This window comes from Dromiciops gliroides, chromosome 5, assembly GCF_019393635.1.
Source record: "Dromiciops gliroides isolate mDroGli1 chromosome 5, mDroGli1.pri, whole genome shotgun sequence".
NCBI lineage: Eukaryota > Metazoa > Chordata > Mammalia > Microbiotheria > Microbiotheriidae > Dromiciops > Dromiciops gliroides.
Window position 1 is genome coordinate 53481646 of NC_057865.1, and position 22278 is coordinate 53503923.

The 22278-nt window shown below is 39.9% G+C and overlaps 1 protein-coding gene across 1 annotated transcript in view; it reads right to left on the reverse strand.

Annotated features, from left to right (window-relative positions):
- Positions 1–22278, reverse strand: part of ITGA8 (integrin subunit alpha 8) — a 229161-nt gene that overhangs the window by 205430 nt on the left and 1453 nt on the right.

Sequence of the window (22278 nt, forward strand, 5' to 3'; positions counted from 1 at the left end):
CTGGAGTGGGGGGTGGGGTCTGGGCTACCCCAAAACTCATTATTTTCTCACACAGAAGAAGAATATTATGGTTTTGAAAGTTAGTGGGATGGTGAATAGAACCATGGACATGAATATGCCCTCCCCAGCAGCAACAACTGCACTGTGCTATGATTATGTTCTGGATGAGGAGAGGGGGAGATCTGGGCAGCCATGAAGGAGATTGCTAGGAACTCAAGGGAAGTATGCCTCTGGTGCCTGCTTAGATATAGAGTGCCAGCTGAGACACAGACCAAGGCTTCTGAGGCTCAACACCTGGGAATTCTCTCCTTCTCTTACCCTGGATCCATATTCTCCATCCCTGACTTGTCTCCCTGGAGCAAACCTGCCTAGTTGGATGGTTGCAGCTCTATCTCCCCTTGGTGTTGAAATGACCTTTCAGGGGCAGCTAGGTGGTGCAGTGGATAGAGCACCGGCCCTGGAGTCAGGAGTACCTGAGTTCAAATCTGGCCTCAGACACTTAACATTTACTAGCTGTGTGACCCTGGGTAAGTCACTTAACCCCAATTGCCTCACCAACCCCCCCAAAAAAAAAATTTAAAAAAAGAAAAAAAAAAGAAATGACCTTTCATCTCTGGCCTAGGTTGGTATTGTCACCCTTTCCTTTTGCCCCAGTGTTGGCTTCCTGAGCAGAGCTTCCTCCTTTCTGCTTCCAGAATGATCTTCTGTTCTACTTCTCACCCAGAACCACCTGGTGGCATGATCCTTACTTCTCTCTCAGAGGCCAAGGATGAGGGCACAAGACAACTCTAGGGATAAGGGGCATTGGATGCCTTTCTTTGTGCCTTCCACACCCCTAATAAGTATCATAGGGCTTTGCTTCATCATTTAAACGATTCCTCATCCAGTAGCTATTCTGTGAACTACAGGTATCATAATTAAAAACAATATTTGAGAAATGCAGTACAGATGGTTATGCACAATTTCCCAACTTCTCTTTATAATATAGCTACAAGCACTAAGGGCACTTAGATGTCATAATGGATAGAGTGTCAGCCCTGGAGTAAGGAAGACTCATCTTCCTCAGTTCAAATCTGACCTCAGACACTAACTGTGTGACCCTGGACAAGTCACTTAACCTTATTTGCCTCAGTTTCCTCATTTACAAAATGAGCTGGAGAAAGAAATGGCAAACCACTCCATCATCTTTGTCAAGAAAGCCCGACATAGGGTCATGAAGAGTCAGCCATGGCTGGAGAATGACTGAACAACAAGAAATCAAAGAGTAAAAGATAGTATGATACCTGTCTCATTCTCTCTAGTTTCTTGCCTTCCCCCCAAGGTTGTTGTGAAGATTAAATGAGATAATATTTTGACACATGGTAACCTCTTTAAAAACCAACCAACCAATCAACCTTCCTCCCTCCCTTCTTCCTTCCTTCCTCCCTTCCTCCCTTCCAACCTTCCTCAAAGGTAACTTATACATGATTGGTGTGCATCTGTATAAGTACATTTTGCCTTCTGCTGTAGAATGTATACTACGTAAGGGCAGAGACTGTTTCAAATTTGTCTCCATAGCCTCAGCTCCTAGAAGTGTCAGGTATACAGTAGATGCTAAATAAATGTTTCGTTGATTAATTGAGAAGCCCTGGGTTTTGATACATCCTGTCTGAGTGACCCAGAGCAATTTGCCTAACCTCTCAGTGCTCTGGGAAACAATGCTAGGACAGTAGCAGAACAGACACTGATCTGCCTTTATGGGAGTTATCTAGGCCAATAGTCAAAAGTCCAACCAAGGAAAACAAAAACCTCAGGGCCTTGTGCTATGCACTAAGGATGCAAAGATAAAATAGTTCCTGCCCTCAAGAAGCTCCCATTTTACTGGATAATTACAACATGTAAACTAGGCAGCAATTACAAGAGAATGGAAGCAAGCAGAGAATATTCCTGACTGAGTGGGGCAGGGCGGGGAATCAGGACAACTTCAGTAGCAAGGTGACACCTGGCACAAACATTAAAGTAAGATAAAAATCCAGAGACCTAGGGAGGAAGAGGGAGCACTTTCCAGGCACAGCAGACAGTTTGAGTGATGCATGGAAGCCAGAGAGATTCAAGTTCAGGAAACTGTAGAGTGGTTTGGCAGGAAAAAAGAATGCGTGAGGGGGAATAATATGAAGGGGGAAAAAGGCTATAAAGGAAGATTGAAGCCAGATTGTAGAATGCTTTAAATGTGTGTGTGGGGGGGTGTATTTCATCCTGGCAATAAGATTTTGTAGCAAGGAATTGCCATAGTCAGACCTGGATCTTTCGGTAGCTGTGTGAAGAACTACTTAGGAGGGGAGAGCTGGAAGTAATGGGACAAATTAGGAGGCAATTGGAGTAGTGGAATGTAAATTTCTTATTTCTTATCTATCTATCTATCTATTTGTTTATTTATTTATTTTGGTGGGGCAATGGGGATTAAGTGACTTGCCCAGGGTCACACAGCTAGTAAGTGTCAAGTGTCTGAGGTCAAATTTGAACTCAGGTCCTCCGGAATCCAGAGCTGGTGCTTTATCCACTGCACCTCCTAGCTGCCCCAGAATGTAAATTTCTTAAAGTCAGAGGCTGAGGGTTGGATTTTGTTGTTGCTGTTGCTGTTGCTGTTGTTGTTGTTGTTGTTGTTGTTTGGTTTGCTTGGTTTTAGTATGGTGTGGTTTTGCCATTTTTGCCTTTGTAACCTCTGTGCCTAGCACAGTGCCTTGCTAAATAGTCATCTAAATGTTTATGGAATTGAATAGTCCAGGCATGAGATCATGAAGGTCTGAACTAGGTCAGTTACCTTGTGACTAGAGAAAAAGGAGTAGATGGGAGAGATCTCGTGGAGGTAGGAATGAGCAAGGTTTGGTCATTAATTGGATGTGGAGTATGAAGAAGAGGTAAGAGTCAAGAACGACTCAGGTTTATGAAGAATGGGGTTTCCCTCAATAGAAATAGAAAAGTTTGAAAGTGGGGAAGGGGTTATAGGGACTCCCAGGATAATAGATTTAGTGCTGGAAGTGATGATGGATATCACCTAGCCCATCCCTTTCACTTTATACATGAGAAAACCAAAGTCCAAGGAAATTCATTGACTTGCCCCAAGTTGCCAAGATGGCAAGTGACAGAACTAGAATCTAAACCCAGACCTTATTTTAAATCCAGTGCTTCTGAAAGGTCTGTTTCAGCCATATGGAATTTGAGAGGTCTATGGGATATCCAAGTGAAGGTGTACAACAGGCAGTTGGTGGTGGGAGAACTAAGTTAAAAGGAAAGATTAGAGTTGGGCATATCAATTTGAGACATCTGCATAGAGATGGTAACTGGCCCACACTAGGTTTATTGTTAGTGATGCTTCCCAATGCCCACTTGACTTGATGCTCTAGGATGTCTGGCTCTAGTTCAGTAATCACACCATCATGGTTATCAGTCACCTACTTCATCGTGGAACATAGATGGTTGTTTTGACCTTTGTCTGGCCACTGGACTTCCATGATTCTGGAGGAGAGAATGAGGCAGGTGACTTGGAGAAGCTCAGCCCCACTCATATCCAAGACTAGATATGCAAGTCTAGATATCACTCTCGTGATGTCATTGGTCCTCTGAGAACAAAGAATAAGCAACAACAACAACTGGCCCATTTTTGCCCCAGTATGGTAGTGAATTCATAATTCCTCTTATTATAGAGATCATTAATTACCTCCCAGTGGAATAATCTTTCTACCTATGGGCAAATATACCTATCTAGAAACACTGGAAACCTCAAGCTGGTTACAGTGAGATTTGCCCTGTCTGAGGCTCATATGTTGCCCATTTGTGATTTTGCCCACCCCTATTTTCTTCTTGACTTCACCTATACCAAAAGGTTTCATGCATGTGTGTGTTGCATAGGCTGGGGAGGGAGAGGCACAGACTTGCCAGCAGCTGATTTTATGTCTAGGAGCTCCAGATATAGGTCTTTTGATTTTTAAGCACCATTTGGCATTTACTCCTGTCTCCTCTGCCAACTGCCTGGGTTAATGCCCAGATACCTTGTTCTTGCCCTAACAGCAGGAGGTGCCCAAGGCATGTGGCGCAGGGAATTGACCCAGTTAATTATACTGGGGTGGGAGGGGGACTGTTTTGTCAGTAGAGCTCCTCCATTCCCCAAGTCTTCATTCTCCTCTCTCAAAACACCTGTGCATTCATAATTTAGGAAAACTTTTGTTATATAGGATATTTGTCTAATTGCCCCTTGGTTCCTGGGGTAGGTTATAATGTTCTTAAATGCCCAAGAGAGATGTTTTCAATAAACCAAACTACTGTATATTCATATGTGTCTATGCAGTTGTTGTTGTTCAGTCATTCAGTCGTGTCTGATTCTTCATGACCTGGTAGACCAACTGTCCACGGGGTTTTCATGGCAAGGATTTTGCTGTGGTTTGCCATTTCCTTCTCCAATTCATTTTACACTTGAGAAATTGAGGCAAACAGGATTAAAAGATTTGCCCATGTGAGGTGATGCAGTGGATAAATCACAGGCCCTGGATTCAAGGGGACCTGAGTTCAAATCCAACCTCAGGCACTTGACACTTAGTAGCTATGTGACCCTGGGCAAGTCACTTAACCCTTATTGCTCAGGGGAAAAATGCGCAGGGTCACACATCTAGTAAATGTCTGAGATCAGATTTGAACTCTAGTCTTTCTGACTCCGAGCCCAGTACCCAATATACCACCTACCAAGCATGTTTCTTCTGACTCTTCCCACCCTGCCCCCTACTGAAAACAAAAAGAAAGAAATATCCTTTGAAACATATGTGAGAAATGGAAACTAAGTGTGGTGTCCACCATTTGGGTGATGACTAAAAACATCATGTCACATGCATGTCACACCATGCTATTGTGCTGTAAGAAATGAAAAAAGAGACCAAAGTGATGGATTCCAAGGACTGTGGGAAAATTGTTGCTTTTGAAAATTCCTTAGTCTAGCTCTCTCTCAGGAAGTGGTGCTTCAAGGGGAGAGGGGAAGTGCAAAGACACATCCACTATACTTTAGACAGAGGAGGGAATAATTGAACTTGCCAGCCATCATCAAGTGAGCTAAATTGATCCTTTTGTCATCAATTCTCATTAACCCTTTGTCAAAATTGATTTCTTTATTTAAAAGTTGCTGTTCATTTCTGAAGCAGATATCTAAATGGATATACATTTCACAAACGTATGTCAGCTATCATGGCGAAAGAATGAACTTGGGCTAATATCCACAAACAGGGAACCATTATTAGTAAATTGATTACAGTAAAGTTTATGTTTCTGTCATTTTCTATGACCGTGTGTTTATTTGAAGGGAAGACCCTTCACTCCCTATCTGGTGCTTCAAATTCCCAAGGGTGTGTGAATTGCTCAAGCCTGGTGTTCTTTATTAAGGGCTTTCTCACTATGAAATATTTTCAGAGTAACTTAAAAGTCTCAATCAAACAAATGATTGTCCTTTTTGATAGATCCATAAATGGAGTCCTAATTAATCTGCTAAGAGTCATTATCTCTTTAGGAACATCAGCCAAAGATGTTTAGCTGTCTTCAGTATATGCAGACACATTTTGTAGTTAATTTTCCCACTTAGAGAGGGCATGTTTCATGGAAAGGTGCTGTGAATGTGTACTCATTCCCCACACTTTACAGTCTTGGATCTGTCATAAGCAATATCAATAATGTTCTCTCTTCCCCACTCCTCACCCCCACCCCTAAGTCCCAAATTGTGTTTCTTCTATTCTGATCCCGTCAATCCCCAGTCTCAGGTCTTCTCCATCATCCAGCTTCTCGCCTCTTTCTCCTTAACTGCCAACAACTTCTAAAGGAAGTTAATACTTGGCTCTCTGGTTTGACCATAGATTCATACTACTAATTAACATTAACAGGGCCCTTTGCCATTGCAGAACAGTCTATTTCTCTGATTCATTTCCTATCACATTTCCCAAAACAGACATTTCAAACCTCCTCCTTCCTCAAGTTTACAGCTCCAGCCCCACAAACGTCTTTCACCAGATAACCTCACCTCCTTGTTGATTCAGGGAATCAAGAATGTGATATTTTGTTTTAGAAGGTACATTAAGGATCATCTACCCTAACTTCTGCAGTTTATAGCTGGGGAAACTGAAGCCCAGATCCATTACATTGATTTAGTCAAGGTCAAAAATTAGTGTTAGCAGGAGGACCCGAGTTCATTCAGGAGGACCTGAGTTCAAATCTGGCCTCAGACACTTAACAATTATTAGCTGTGTGACCCTGGACAAGTCACTTAACCCCAATTGCCTCACAAAAAAAACCCCAAAAACAAAAACAAACAAACAAAAAATTAGTGTTAGGATTTGAGCCTGGGACCTCTAACTCTAGTCAATGGACACTTTTCACTACACTTCACTGCCTTCTTACAACACACTGGACTCAATCCATCATGTTTCCACCTGGTCATCAGATTGTTCATCTCTAAACCTCTCTGTGTCCTTTATTGATGTTGCTTTGTTATTTTTCAGTCATGTATGATTCTTCATCTCCCTGTTTCTTGGCAAAGAAACTGGAGTAGTTTTGCCAATTCCTTCTCCAATTCTTTTTTTTTTTTTGAGGGGTTAATGAGGGTTAAGTGACTTGCCCAGGGTCACACAGCTAGTAAGTGTCAAGTGTCTCAGGCCCTGATTTGAACTCAGGTCCTCCTGAATCCAGGGCTGGTGCTTTATCCACTGCACCAACTAGCTGCTCCTCCAGCTCATCTTTTTACAGATTAGGAAACCAAGTTAAATGACTTGTATAGGGTCACAGAGCTAGTATCTGAGGCTGATTTTGAACTTAGGAAATAGAGTCTTCCTGACTCCAGGCATTTCATAGGCAACATTTTCAAAACTGAATTCTCAAAGTCATAAAATCTCGGTGTTGGAAAGGACCCAGAGGTCAAGACTTGAACCCAGATATTTCTGACCCTGAGGCTGGAACTCCATACATGATTCAAAAAGTCTTTCATACCTACTTATTATGTGGTATAGAATTTTTTTTTTAATGAACACACAAATTAAATAGGGCCACCAGGCAACCAATTGTAAGGACTGTATTTAATCAGATACCATATCAATGTAAATTCTGAGGTTTGTATCTAAGGTATTTTTAATCCCTCCCTTGTTTTAACTCCAACAAATTAGAGGTGAATTCTGTAAGCCTTTGGAGGATTCCAATTCTGAAGGGCTAATCTGCTGTTTAACTCTGAGAAATCTTAGAGTCACCAGATTACTTTCTGAGATACTTAATTTGCTGATCTTGTTTTTAGTATTTTTTTTCACTGCAAATTTCCCTGTGACAAATGTGGGTATTAGAGAACAAGCCGTTGCCTCTCTGCTGTCATTTAGATTGTAGGATCACAGATTTTGAGCTGAAAGGGGCCTCTGAGGTCACACATCATAGGAACAGGAAGGAAGATTATAGGAAAAGAGCCCCAAAGGATCTCTGAAACTATGGTGTCCAATTCTGTCCTCTTACAGATAAGCATACAGAGTCCCAGGAAGGTTAAGAGATTTGTCAAGGATCACACAGGCAACAAATGGCTGTACCAGGATACCTCCTCCCAGCCCAACTCATTTACCCATTTCTGAAATCCAGTCTTTCCCTTATCAGGTTTACTTAGAGCAGGGTGCATTTATATAGAGCTCTGTGGCTAGATAGATCACAGGCTCCCCCAAGGCCAGGGACTGTTTCATTTTTGTTAGCTCGCCAGTGCCCAGCACAGTGCTCACACCCCCCAACCATACCGTAGCTTAAAAAGGCCGGCTCCCACTGCATCTGGGGTCATCTCCAATCCTCCCGATCTATATTTTGCCACTGGACCCTGATGGTTCCAGAGAAGAGAGTGAGGCTGGTGACCTTGCACAGCCCTCCCTCACTTAAATTGAATTCACCACAAGTCATGACTTCACCTCCCTGATGTCATGGTCCTCTCTGGGAATGAAGGGCAAACACCAATTGACCAAGTAAGGTTTCAATGAGCCCATCTCTGCCTGTCAAGAGGAGTAGCAAGAACTGCATTCTGAACCCGACCAAGCTCTCTTTGTGCCTTTTTCCTCCCGGAAAGCAGCAGCAGCTGCCATGCAGAAGGTCTCTGCCAAGTGCCTTGGAGCCTGTTCCATCACACAGACATCCAGCTCCTTAAAGGAATTTTGCAGATTAAGCAACAGGCGCCTGACGTTCATACAACTCAACTAGCTGGAGAGTAGGTCTGTTTCCCATTTCTGTTTGGAGTTTCAAGGACTTCCTCTTCCTAACTGCTTCCTCAGTCAGTGTGTATTAGAGTGACTGCTGTCTCCTCTGTCTCCAAAGGAGCATTGCTTTGTCACAAACACCATCGAGGGCAAGGAGCATGGCATTGCTTGTCAAAAAACTAGGTTCTGCTGCTTGTTGCCATGGCCAAATCACTTAACCTCTCCTGGCCACTGGGCGGCTCAGCAGATAGAGGGCTGGACCTGGAGTCAAGAGAACCTGAGTTCAAATCCAACTCAGACACTTACTAGGTGTGTGACCTTGGGCAAGTCATTTAACCTCTGTCTGCTTCAGGTTTCTCACCCATAAGATGGGGATAATAGTAACACCTACCTCCCACAGTTGTGAGGATAAACAAGGTAACATTTGTAAAGCACAGTGTTTGTACTGTAGGCACTATATAAATGCCAGTGATTAGGAGGTCCCTTCTACACCAGGCCTATCTTAATTTATATTCCTTCCCTCTAGCTTTCAACCTAATTTCTTTCTATTTTTTGTCTATTTTTTGCATTTACTTATAGGAATATGTGTTACTTCCCCTGATAGAATGTAAGTTCCTTGAGGACAGGTACTATTTTTTGTCATTGTATCCTCAACACATAGAACAGTGCACAGAACATAGTAAGTTCCTAATAAATGCTTGTGGATTGATTAATAAGCTGAGGAGTATACAGAGGGAATCAACAGGATTGTGCTGAAGGGTCTATAGATGTCAGCATTTGAAGAAAGGTTAGAGAAATGGGGGGTGGTAAGCCCAGAAGAGAGATGTATTATGGGAGGTGTAATAGCTGTCTTTAAATATCTGAAGAGCAGTCAGGGATAAAATCTGTTCTACCTTGATTCCCTGGGAAGCAAAACTATTACTTCAAAGAGGAATATTTAGATATGATAGAAAGAACAACTTTCTAACTATTTTTGTTGTGTCATTTTTTCAGTCATATCTGACTCTCTCTAACCCTGTCTGGAGTTTTCTTGGCAAAGAAAACTCTAGCTCATTTTAGAGATGAGGAAACTGAGGCAAATGGGGTTAAGTGGCTTGCCCTGGGTAACAGAGTTAGTAAGTTTCTGAGGCTGGGATGGATTTGAACTCAGAAATATGAGTCTTCTTGACTCAGGTCTGGCACTCTATCCACTGCACCACCTAGCTGCCCCCAAAGCAGAGTAAGCTGCCTTGGGAACAGACAGATGGGCCATCCACTTAGAATCTAGAAACATTAAGTGAAGGCCACTTCTCAGGGTTGTTACAAAGGAAATATGAATACCCCATTGGTTTACTTCTTAAGTTTTGCTTGACATCTTAAGTTCAACATGCTCAAACCTGAATTCATGCTCTTCCCCCCAAAAAACCTCCCTCACCTCTTCCAAACTTCCTTAGCCCAGTCATAGGCACTGCCATCTTGCCAGTGTCTCAGGCGCATCATGTCAGTATCACCCTGGACCCCTCACTCTCCCTGTTCCTCCCTCTTCAAGCTCACTTTCATCTGACTCTTCCTCTCCAATCACGGGACCATATTCTTACTTGAGGCCCTCATCAACTGCTCACCTAGATTAATGCAACAGCCTACAAATTAGTCTCCCTGCCCCAAGTTTCTCACCACTCTAGATATCCTCCATGTTACTACCAAAGTAATTTAAGTCGATTCCAGTTGTTTCCTCTTGTCTCTGGAATCAAGTATAAGCTAATCTATTTAACTTTTAAAGTCCTACACATCCTGGTCACAACCTCCCTCCCCAGTTTTATTGGACAGTTCTCTCCCTCCCTATTAGATGCAATGGAAAGGGTGCTGGGACTGGAGTCAGGAACATGAGTTCAAATCTAGCCTCAGACACTAGCTATGTGACCATGGGCAAGTCACAACCTCTGTCAGCCTCCGTTTCCTCAACTGTAAAATAGGGTTAATACCAGCACCTGCTTCATGGGTTTGTTGTGAAGATCAAAAGTAAAAACACTTTGCACAGTGGCTAACATATAACAGGTGCTTAATAAATGCTTGTTCCCTTCCTCCCTCCTGTATTCTGGGATCTAAACAAACTGACCTTTTTTGTGTTCCTCACATGACACGCCATCCCCATCTCTGTGCTTTCTATTGAATACCGGAATGCATCTTCGCTCTCTACTTCTGCCTTAGAGAGAACCTCTCCTCTCTTAAGACACAACCCAGATGCCATCTCCTGTATCAAGCCTTTCCTGATGCCCTTTGCTGCTAATTTCCTCCCTTCCCAAACTATCTTGTACTTAACTACTAAGTTTTATTTGTTCACTTTGCATTAATGGTGAAGAGTCTGACATGAGGACAGTTGAAAGAAATCCTTGTTTCATGCATACACACATACATATACATATATATATTCATATATGTTATTGTTGTTCATCCTTCATTTTTGAAGAGGACCAATGATATCACATCTCATGCAAGAATTGGATTTAACCGAGGCAGAGCAGTGCAAAGTTCTCAGTCTCACTCTCTCTTCCAGAGTCATTGAAGTCCAATGGCAAGACCAAAGTCAGGATGGCTAGTGATGGCCTGGTATGTAGTGAATGACTTTGGTGTCTTTGATGTTTGAACAAGCTCTAAACTCTCTACAATGCCTGCTACTGCTGCCTTCATGGCTGCTGGAATAAATTGTTCTCATCCCCCCATTCTACTGGGGAAAGTCTTCACATGCTTGGGGCACACATCTACCTAACTCACCGATGGAGGCCTGTCAGTTATCCTCAACCTGGTTGTTGTATCCTCAACCTCAAACCCCTGTAGCAAGATTATTTTAATGGGGTATGGCAGCTCCTTCTTGGAAATATGAGTGAGGTTTGGGTGTCAGGTTAGACTCCAAAGGCAGATGAGCAGCCCTGAAAAGGGCTCTGCAAGCCCTTACCCCATAAATGCTCATCTTCCCTGAATACCCGATCAACTTTGGAAATAGCTAGATAGCTCAGGAGAGAGAGAGAGAGAGAGAGAGAACGCGCACTAGGCCTGAGTTCAAATCCAGCCTCAGTCAATCACTAGCTCTGTGACCCTGAGCAAGTCACTTAACCTCTGTTTCCCTTAATCCACTAGAGAAGGAAATGGCAAACCATTTTAGTATCTTTGTCAAGAAAATTCCATAAGCAATTTAATAGAGTATAGAATAGTTTATTTGTCATAATTATGAACAGAGGAAGAAGTTAGGACCAAAGAAGATAGAGGGCAATGCACAATGTAAAACGAATAATTTTGATTATATAAAATTAAAAAGTTTTTGCACAAACTTACTAATGTAACTAAGATTATAAGGGAAGTATAAAACTAAAAGAAGTATCTCTGATAAAGGCCTCATTTCTCAAATATGTAGAGAACTGAGTCAAATTTATAAAAATACAAGTCATTTCCCAATTGATAGTCAAAGGTATGCACAGGCAATTTTCAGATAAAGAAATCAAAGCTATATGTAGTCATGTGAAAAAATGCTCTAGATCACTATTTATCAGAGAAATACAAATGAAAACAACTCTGAGGTATCACCTCACCCCTATCAGAGTGGCAAATATAACAACAACAACAAAAAGAAAATATTGGGTGCTGAAGGGGATGTGGGAAAGCTGGGATGCTAATCCACTGTTGGTGGAGTTGTGACCTGATCCAACCATTCTGGAAAACAATTTGGAACTATGCCCAAAGAGCTATAAAACTGTGCATACCCACTGATCCAGCAATACCACTTCTAGGTTTATATCCCAAAGACATCCTCGAAAAGAGCAAAAGATCCATTTGTACAAATATTATTTATAGCAGCTCTTTTTGTGGTGGCTAAGAATTATACATCAAAGGAATGCCCATCAATTGGGTAATGGCTAAATTGTCATATATGATTATGATGAAATATTATTGTACTATAAGAAATGACAAGCATGATGATTTCAGAAGGGCCTGGAAAGACTTGTATGCACTGATGTATAGTGAAGTGAGCAGAACCAAGGAAACATTGTGCACAGTGACAGCAATATTGTTTGATGAAGAACTGTGAATGACAACTATTCTTAGCAATGATCCAAGATGAGACCAAAGGACTAATGATGAAGCATAATATCAACCTCCAAATAAAGAACTGATATTGATTGAACACAGACTGAAGCATGCTATTTTTCACTTTCTTTCATACTTTCTCTTTCATTCAATTTTCTTATGCAAAATGACTAATATGGTAATGTTTTACATAATTGCACATGAAAAGCCTATATCTGATTGTTTGCCACCTCAGTGGAAGGAGGGATAAAATTTGGAACTCAAAACTTTAAATAAAAATGTTTATAATTTTTTTAAAGAGAAAAAAATATATATGTATATTTGCATATACATACATTTACACACATATGTCTATTGTGTATATGGATGTATATGTTTGTGTATGTGTGTGTATATGTCTTACATACACGCATATACATACCCATATATATCCATGGAATATACACATAAGTGTATATATGTGTGTGTGTATACACACACACACAGAGCTAGGTGGTGCAATGGATAGAGTACCAAACATGGGGAAGACTCATTTTCTGGAGTTCAATCTGGCCTCAGACACTTACTAGCTATGTGATCTTGGGCAAGCCATTTCATCCTATTTGCCTCAGTTTCCTCATCTGTAAAATGAGCTGGAGAAAGAAAGGACAAACCATTCCAGTATCTTTGCCAAGAAAACCCCAAAAGGGATCGTGAAGAATAGGAAAGTACTTAAAACAACATAACATATATGTTATAACTTATATATGTAATATATAGGGGCAGATAGGTAGCACAGTAGATAGAGCACTGACTCTGAAGTTGGGAGGACCTGAGTTCAAATCTGACCTCAGACACTATCTGTGTGACCCTAGGTAAGTCACTTAATTCCAATTTCCTCAAACATCCAATGCCACCTTCAGTCATCTTGATATATATCTTGCCACTAGACTCTCTGGAGGAGAGAGTGAGGTTGGTGACCTTGCATAGCCCTGCCTCACTTAAATCCAATTCACTGCAAGTCATGCCATCACCCCAGTGTCATAGTCTTCTTTGAGAATGAAGGACAAAAAAAATTAAATTAAATTTTTAAAAAAGAGAGAATGAAGGACAAATAAAAATAATGTGTAGTATGTAATATCTTACATAATATATGCATATATAAATATATGTATCATATTTTATTACCCATATATATACACATACCTACACACACACATAATTGTTATCTCCCCCATTAGGACATAAGTTCATTATAAGGATTGTCAAGTCAACAAGCATTTATTAAGTGCCTACTATGTAAAGGACACTGTGCTAAGAACCAGGGAGACAGAAAAATCAGTCCTTGGCATTTGTAAGCTCAGCAGCGAGCATAGTGCTCAGCACATATATGTATGTTGAGGTCTCTGTGGTTCATTCCCACTCTTAGATTTTGTGATGCCATGAAATGGCTTTGGACTCCAAAAGCAGTTCTCTTTCCACTACAGAATGACCTGTTAGCCTATTATTCATTTAGCACTTCTGAGTTGCTCCTAATTTTCACATCCCTGGAAAGATAAGAAAGAAAAGACAAACTAGTTTTAGTGAAACTATGGAATCTATATCCTCTTGTTCCTGGTGCTGCCTATGAATGCCTAAAATCTTCTTTTGTTGCTATGGTAAATTCCTACAAGTTTTTAAAAGTACTTTTTATTAGCAAAAATAAGACAACTTTGAAAAGCCTTCAAAAAGTTTCCCCCATCCTCCTACTGAGGCTCTAGGTTAAAATATCCTTCCCTTCCCTTCAGTTGTGTTATAATTAATATAATTCTTGTATTTCTTCTATTGTTCAACAGGCAAGCCCTGACCTACATTTTCTTCTTTTCTCTCTTTTTATTGTCCTGAACAGAAACTGCTTTCTTTCTAAGTGAGTTAGGAAAGAAAAAAAAAAAGACTTCTGTGACCAATATGTTCCCCCCTAACCCCACCCCCATCATCCCCAGAGAGCATGGGCACACCCAACATTATCAGACCCTAGTCAAGTACCAGTCACAATACCATATGGTTTAAGCTGATTCTTACTATGGGCTTACCCAGCACAAAATAAAACAGACCCCCCCCCAAACAAAGCCTTCTCGTCTCCAAACTAAAACACTATCTCAACAAAAATTCCATTCTTTCCAGAGCTTTGAAAAAAAAAGTCAACCTAACTGTCTCCCATTTTAAAACCAAAAGGGAAAAAAAAGCAAACAACCGAAGTTCTTAAATTAAGGCCAGGCAAATTCTAACAATTTTTTTCTAAATTGCAAGGTGGGTGGGTGGGAAGATTTTCTAAGTTAGATGTTTTTTCAACCCTAATGGCTCCCCCTAATTCTTTCTGCTGGTTTATGTTGGACCATAATTGTGAGTGGTTCCCAACTGTACTGATGCTCATTTCTTATATTAGTGGGCCTACAAGTACTTGTTATATGCCAAGCACTTCACCACATGCCAGGGGTACAAAGAAAAGCAGAAATGAAGTTCCCTTATCATTATTATTTCTGTGATTTGTCATTTTTAACACCATAGAATGCCTCCACTGTCCTTTATTACTTACTCAAAGTATATAAATGATGTGACTTTTATTCTATCAGTGTATGTGATAGCCAAGCACAGTATTTCCTTTTATTATTATTGTGGGAATTTGGCCTTTTGTGCTACCTGTGTGACCTTGAGTACATCGTTTACCTTCCATAGACTTCAGTTTAATTATCTGTAAAATGAGTTGGACTGAGTGCCCCCCCCCACTTCTCTGGCTAGGAATATGATCTTGAGAAGCATTTTGTTTTCCCTGACTTTGTTTTGACTGGCTATATTACCATTTCTCCATCCTTCTTTGATCTTAGGTTGGTTTCAGATGGGGAGGGAGAAGAAGTGAACTATGGTGGAGATTTTGAACCTGGAATTGGTAGATGTTTTATGAAAAGTTATTTCAAGTATTACAGAGAATATAGAAATCATAGATGAGAGTAGAAAAGTAGGACATAATGATGGAGTGGTATTTGGTTTGATTGAAACAATAGGGGTAGGGGGCAGCTAGGTGGCACAGTGGATAAAGCACCAGCCCTGGATTCAAGGAGGACCTGAGTTCAAATCTGACCCCAGACATTTGACACTTAAGTAGCTGTATGACACTGGGGGCAAGTCACTTAAGCCTCATTGCCCCTCCAAAAAAAAAGTAAGAAAGAAAGAAAAAGGAAAAAAAAAGAAACAAGAGGGGAAAGGCAGAAAGAAGATGAGAGAAGTGCATTCTGGAATAGAGCAGGAAAATGAACCAATCTCTCTACCTCCCACACCACCATATGCTTCCCCAAAGTTCCCTTCTTTCTGGACTTGGAATTCGCTCAATTGAAATGGTTGAGATGTTGCGTGCCTTCTGTGCTGGGTTTTACCTCTGGGAAGTAAAGACATACCAGGCAAGCTTTGAGTGCTGAAGTCACACTGGTGATGTACACTGGACAAAGCCTATCAGTCTTTAACATGAAAGCAAAATTAATGGTGATTGTTTGAAAGAGTAATTTCTAAAAAGAAAAAGCAACTAAACTAGAACAGACTGAGGATCAGGGTTAAGAGCCAGGATCTGAACTGAATTATGAGCCAGTTTTTCTTACTGTCTAAGCTGAGAGACTTTAGTCTGTTACTGCTATAGATCAAACAGAACCCAAGGGACTGGAAAATTTGGTGATGCTGTTTTTAAAGGTGCCTGTTTTCAGGAATCAGCAAAGATACCTGGTGTGCCATCTGGCCCAACAAGTTGTGAATAAAACAAATTACTTCAATTGAATAGAGAGAAGAGTCACAAGTATGATTTTTATATCTTTCATATATATTTATTTGCACATATATATAGATATGTATATTACCACTTAAAACATCATGCTGCATTACATGGACATGTGTGTGTATATATTTTTTCTTTGTTTTGTGGATTGCCCTGGATAAAAAAAAAAATCCATCCCCAAGTGGGCAGTCTACTGGTGATGAGTTTCTCTGTACTTATCTAGGCAGATCCTCCAAAACTAACTCTCTCTCTCTTTTTCAGAAGAATCCTCAGAGTAAACCTATGCTGGGCAGTGGATGGAGGTGGAGAGCAAAAAGGAAGGGAAGAAGAAGAGCAGCTCTGCCAAGTAGTACCAAATAATACTTGGGATGAACATGTGTGTCACACACACACACACACACACACACACACACACAATATCAGCCCATAATTCCCCAGCCAATTCCAAGGCAAAGTCCTCTGAGCTTGAAAATCCCTTCTCAGGCTATATATTGGCCTCCAACACTTCCTTTAAGGATGATACACTTAAGTTCCTTTGAATCTGATCACCTATTAAAAATGAGGAGTGGGGAGAAGTTGAAGAGCACAATTAGTGTTCTGGCCATGACACCCTCCTAACAATGGCACCACGGACTGTACCTGCCCAGGGACAACCCTGCTCTCACTTTCTGAAACAAATGCATCCTAGCAAAGTTGATGGTAATGTGCACAACCCGCAATAAAATTATTTTTGCCATCCATTTTTGCTCTATGACTTTGAACTAAGAATTAATTGTAAATTCAACTAGAGAGGCATTTCTTCCTGTGATCAAGGCATCTAATCTCTTTGTTGCTGGGCACATAGTTTGCTTAATTATTCCTTGGAGATGCTTATTAAAAATGTATTGTGTATATCAAAAAAAAAAAAGAATTAATTGTGCTGGGGCAGCTAGTGGCGCAGTGGATAGAGCACCGGCCCTGGATTCAGGAGGACCTGAGTTCAAATTCGGACTCAGACACTTAACACTTACTAGCTGTGTGACCCTGGACAAGTCACTTAACCCCAATTGCCTCACCAAAAAATTAAAAAAAAAACCCACAAGAATTAGTTGTGCTTCTAATCCCTGTGATGGCTCCATCTCCATATTTTCTTCTCAGTTCTTCCCCACCTAATTAGGTCATCTGGGTTCAGTAGGAAATCAAATCCAGCTCTCATCTCTCTCAATCAATCTATAAGCACTTTTTAAGTACCTACTACATGAATACATCTGGGAAAACCAGGAATACCTGCCATCCCTGGGGCACACTGCCTTCTTGCTGATCAATTCCTCATACCACCTGGATGGTAAGGTGGTAAGGCATGGTGGCCTTCCACATCATAGGAAGGAATAGAGTTGGTGACTGAGAAGTCTATTCCTTCCTATGACATGGAAGGCCACCATGCCTTACCATCTTCCCTGACTCTGTGCCTTGAAGTCCCCAAGCATTGTCACTTGACCTAAGGATGCCTGGGTCTTGCCATCTATCCCACCACCAAATCCTTTGGATTTCTGAGCCTTTCCATCTGCCCTGCAGCTGAATATGCTTTTATGTCTACTACTTACTTCTCAGCAATCTGGACAACTCCTAGACTTTAAATCACAGATAAGTTGCTTATCTCCATTGCTAGAGGGAGTTTCCATATTAGGAACTCTTAAAAACAGATGAAATCCCTTGTCTGGACAAGTCCCAAATTCTTGTCGTGTTCAATTCTACTTTTCTGAGTTCTACCTCTCAGGCCCAGGTGAATAAGATAATAGGCATGCATTAGGCAAACAACGTAGAAACTCCTGAGTCACAGACACCTAAGATACGAATTTCAGGTACTCAAAGGCCATGATGAAGAGCAACAAAGTTGTCTTTACTCAACAGTACCCCCTGGTGACATATGTGAGGAATTTTCTCTTCCCCACCACTTCTTTTCTTCCCCTTGGGTGGTAGTAAAGGGTGGTGGTAACATTTCCCCCTCTTTCTCTAGTTTCCATTGATTGTTTTTCTTTTATACTCTGAGGGATTAAAACAGATAATTCTAAATTCCCATAGAGATCTCATGTTCTATGATATCTATGAAGATGGACCCTAGGAATGTTTTTACATTTACTTTCCCCCCTCACTTGTCCTTATGAAATTGACTCTTTTTTTTTTCCCCTCACTGTCCTTATTTCCCCGTCTCTATTCCATTTATTAGCCAAAAACTGAATGTGATCATGGATCATAAGCATAAGAGTAGAGTATGGTACAATGGTAAGAATGCTAGAATTGAAGTGTGAGTTGGTAGAGTCCAGTCCTAACTCTGCCATTTTCCCCCTTTTGAATGTTGTAAATCTCTTGACCTCTCTGGGCCTTGGTTTTCTCATATATCTAAAATGAGAGGTCTGATTTATATGAGCCCCAAGATCCCATTCAGTTCTAAATCTACAACCCTATGAAATCTTTCAAGAAAAGAAGGGGGGCAGCTAGATGGCGCAGTGGATAGAGCACCGGACCTGGAGTCAGGAGTACCTGAGTTCAAATCCGGCCTCAGACAGTTAACACTTACTGGCTGTGTGACCCGAGGCAAGTCACTTAACCCCAATTGCCTCACAAAATTAAAAAAAAAAGAAGGAAGTTACAATTTTGAAATTAAATTATCCATAGTTAAGAATCAATACTGATAACCTTTAAAGCCCTTGAAAGTGTACAAAATTCCTCTTTAAATCTTTATAGAAGTCTCTGTCCTTTTCCTCATCCTTCTCTAAAACTTCATTTTTCTCAAGGACCGGTGGTCAAGAAACCTCATTTACTTGTATTTTTTCTTTGTCAAATAATGTTGAAACCATATTTTTCTACCAATTTTGCCAATGTGCCATATTTCAGCTACATATTATGAACAATTAGGCTTTTGTGGTCTAGCCTGAGACCCTAACTATGACTGATGGCAATCTATCTATGGGAGAATGAGTTTCTGCTTCCAAACAGCCAGCCCACAAATGAATTTTGGGAATAGAACCCTTTAGTAAGTTAAGAACTACTTATAATCATGCACATTTCTCATTCTCAATCTGAACTCTGTTCACATTTTGAAGCAAGATTGTTATTATAATGATTAATGAGAAATGGATTCAATTATAACTCCTCCATGTGACAGATATTTATTGTCTCTGTAGCTAAAGAAGTTCATGCTAGAGACAGATGTATGACTTGGGATATGAAAGTAACTCTCCATTAGAATTCTCACTTTATGCTGACAATTAGATTCAGTGTTTTCTGTGATATCTGTTATTTCTTAGTAAAACTAAATACATTCCTCAAATTATATATGATTATTTTTCTTTGGTTAAAGTTATGATGGCGCTGATCATTGCATCTTCACTATTACCAGATCGAAATCTAAAGTCATTTTATTAAAACATAAATTTTGTTATATTGTTTTTTAGATGAGACCTTCAACTTTGTTCTGTTTAAATGTTTCATTTTGCTGATTTAGAAAGATAATTCCTAACGCTGAGGTCAGTAACTGGGGAAGCTTTCAAAGTCCTGTTAAAACTATTGCAGTGGTGGAAACATTTCCTGTACAAATGAAAGTCAGTAAGTAGACTTTAATTTCCCAATTTCCATCTTTTAAGTGAAAGCCCGTGACAAATGGTATGAAAATACCTGCAGCATTTAATAAAAATGGCAATTGAGGCACTATGGTAAAAAATAAAGAGCTCATAAGCAGCCTTTGAAAGAAAATAAATAATTCAAAAGATCTTTTCAAACAAAGAAAACATTGATAACTAGTTAAATAATAATGACAAATATGAAGAATTAAGGGAAGCATGAGAAGACACATGAACTGATGCAAAAAAAAAAAAAAACCCTGGCAAATAATACACACAACAATAACGAATGAGATTTAGGACAAAAAAAAAAGTAACACACCTGATTTTGTTAATGGTAACTGGCAATTATAATGATCAGGCTCATCCTGAAAGAGATGAGAAAATGCTCCTTCTCCCTTTCTTTTAAGAGGGAGGAGACTATGGGTATGAGACATTGCATATGCTGAAAGATCTGATTGATATGTTCCTTAGCTTTTCTGAAAAATTTTTTTTTGTCTTTCTTATTCTTTGTTATAAAGAATGACTTATTGGGTAGGGAAGGCGCATATATCTAAATGAAAGTGATATTACTAGAAAAGTAACCTCAAAGAATTCAAAGAGGGAAAGGACCAATTTATAGAAGCCATAGCAACTCTTTTGCTAGTAGCCACAAAATTGGAAACCAAGGAGATGTCCTCCTATTGGGGAAGGACTAGATGGATTATAGTATATAAATGTAATGAGATATTATTGTGCAATAAGAAACAAAGAAATAGACAGTTTCCTTTAAAATTGGGAAGACCTCTGTGAAATAATGCAGAGAAGCAAGTGAGTAGAACTAGGAGAATAATTTATTTAATGACAAGATTATAAAGAAAAACAACTGAAAGATTTCAGAATTTTGATTAGTAAACTGATGCCCAAAAGAGTGAAGATAAAGCACACCACTCATTTCCTGCCAGAAATGATTGACTTAAAATGGAGAGTTATATATTACCTATTTGGGGGAATTTGCTTTACTAAGTTATACATGTTTATGATGAGAGTTTTATTGGGGGCAGGGTTTCTTCAATTGGAAAAGGGCAGGGGTTAAGAACAAATTATAAATTCATTTAGAAATAAATGTATTGGGGGCAGCTAGATGGCGCAGTGGATAGAGCACCGGCCCTGGATTCAGGAGGACCTGAGTTCAAATCTGACCTCAGACACTTAACACTTACTAGCTGTGTGACCCTGGGCAAGTCACTTAACCCCAATTGCCTCACTAAAAAAAAAAAAGAAAAAAGAAATAAATGTATTCAAAAAATTTTCAAAGTAGATGAATTGATATAAAAATAAAACATATCCACAAGAATTGAAAGTAACCTACCTACATTTCCCAATCTACATAGCCAAATCCTACCCCCACACATTTCCAGAGAATTTACACTTTTAACAAAAAAAGATTTTTTTAATTAAAAAACAGGATGTTTTCTACATTTACTTCCTCTTTTCATCCTAATTCATGGTATTTATAACAGGAATGATTTCATCTTTTGAAATACTGTCTACTGAAAAAATAGAAATAACTCATTTCCTTAAGATCTTAACTACACGTTATTTATAAGCACTAAATGCATATTACTCATATTATTTCACCTTGATGACGTGTAAATTGCAAATGTACATAGTATTGCAGAGTTAGTGCTGGAAGGGATGTCAAAGGTCACCTCATCCAGCCCCTTGAGTTTACATATGGGGAAAAGGAGGACTGGAAAATGGGAATAATTTGCCCAAGGTCACACAAGTAAGAAGTGATACAGAAAGAATTCAAACTCAGGAACTCATAACTCTAAAGCCAGCAAGCACACTCTCCACTCTGGATGCTGTTTTCCCATGTATTCAACAATGAAAAGTTAGCAGTTATAGAACTGATTACAGGAATTAGGTAAGTGATTCACAAGGTATTTTAAATGATACTCTCCTTAACTCAGGGCTTCTATCTTAGTTGACTGATTTTCGTTTTCCTTGAGAAAAAAAAAAGATAGGTGCACGATATCTAATGAGGTAAACTGTATTCATAAAAATTTGTCCGCATAAATTAAAGCATCCACTGTTAATGTTTTCAAAAGCACTGGGTTTAAATTATTTTCTCAGGACATAAAGAGGAAAACACCACAGAAAACAGAACCAGCCTGAGTTGTTTAAAATGTATTTTCCTTTTAATTAAATAAGAAACAGCTGTCTGGGGATTTTGGAAACGAATGTAATCCATCCACACTCTGACTGTACTAGTTTGCATCCAATGTCCAATATTTTGAAAGAAAATTCCTGCTTTCTGTAAGGAATTAAATAGCAACATGAAGTAAAGACTCCGTCTGTAGCAACTAAGATTTGCCCTGGGAGTTGGGACACTGGAGGCTTGCAGAATCCGTCTGCTCCCAGATTTGTGGTTAGGAATAAACCAAGTTTTCTGCCAGAGCTGTTGTATAACATTTGTGCTTTTTCTGGAGTATGTCCTCGCTGGTCCCAGGACACTGAGGAAAATTGCAACTACTAGAATAAGTTCAAACCCTCAAGGTCATGGTATTATTAGTTCTCCAGAGCCCATTAAACACCCTTCTCCCCGCACACTCAGACATGCATGTCTGGAAAAGCTGGCTTC